The sequence below is a fragment of the Lactuca sativa genome, chromosome 3 (assembly GCF_002870075.4).
Source record: "Lactuca sativa cultivar Salinas chromosome 3, Lsat_Salinas_v11, whole genome shotgun sequence".
NCBI classification, from domain to species: domain Eukaryota; kingdom Viridiplantae; phylum Streptophyta; class Magnoliopsida; order Asterales; family Asteraceae; genus Lactuca; species Lactuca sativa.
The window spans coordinates 323,105,649-323,106,841 of NC_056625.2; positions in this window are offsets into that span (position 1 = coordinate 323,105,649).

Genomic DNA, 1,193 nt, shown 5'->3' on the forward strand with positions numbered 1-1,193 from the left:
AATGATTGAAGTCAGACTTGCTATATATAGTCAGATTTTTGGCCTCAACATCGTGAGCCATGGTTGGTCACCCGTAGACTTGCCATTTGCATCCCTAGCTTCGGAAGGTGGCCATGTGACTCCTCACATCGTGAGATATCCTTGCTCACATCATGAGCTTAGAATTATCCCTTCGTAGCCTCGCCACACACCTTCTAGATCAGAAATGTGGCAAAATGACTCCTCACTTCGTGAGTTTCTATGCTCACGTCGTGAGCTCAGTCGGATTAGGGTTTCTGACAGGTGTATCTTTGGAAGGACGTAACTTTCACATACGAACTCCATTTTTGACGTTCTTTATATGCACGTGTTGGCATTTACGAGTACTACAACACTCTTTTAGACTCCAATAGCTAATTCTATGTGTATTTTAAATTCCTCTTATTATAAATATTTACAGTGTTCGGTTTATCATAACTTCTTCATGCAAAGTTAGATTCAGATGTTCTCTATATTTTTGGAATCGTATGGATGTATACTTTTAGTTGTATTATAAAGAAAGTTTATATTTGTATTAGAATTTCTCAAGAACTACATAGCACATTTATCAAATTACTAGCTTAACAAAATCAAATTACATGATTGGCATAATCACATGTGATTGTCTATTGACCTATTTTGACTGGTGTTACATTCTCCCCCCGTTAGAAAAATTTTGTCCCGAAATTTATCTTATGGATGGGCTTTTGTCAAATAGTTGAGGGTATTTTTCTTTCATTTGATCTTCACGTTCCCAAGTAAATTCAGGTCCTCGTAAAGAGTTCCATCGAACTTTTACTAAGGGAATATGACTTTGCTTTAATCGTTTGACTTCTCAATCCATGATCTCGACAAGTTCTTCTACAAAGTTGAGTTTTTTGTTAACTTGTATCTCGTCGAGAGGTATAAAAAGAGTGTCACCGGATAGACATCTTTTGAGATTTGATACGTGAAAAACATTGTGTACATTACTTGACTCTTGAGGCAACTTGAGTTGGTACGCGACGAAACCCATTCTTGCTAGAATTTCAAAAGGTCCTATATACTGTGGATTTAATTTTCCTCCTTTCCCGAATCGAATTACACCTTTCCAAGAAGCGACCTTCAACATTACTTTATCTCAAACTTGGAATTCTAAAGGCTTACGTCTTACGTCAGCATAGCTCTTGTGACGA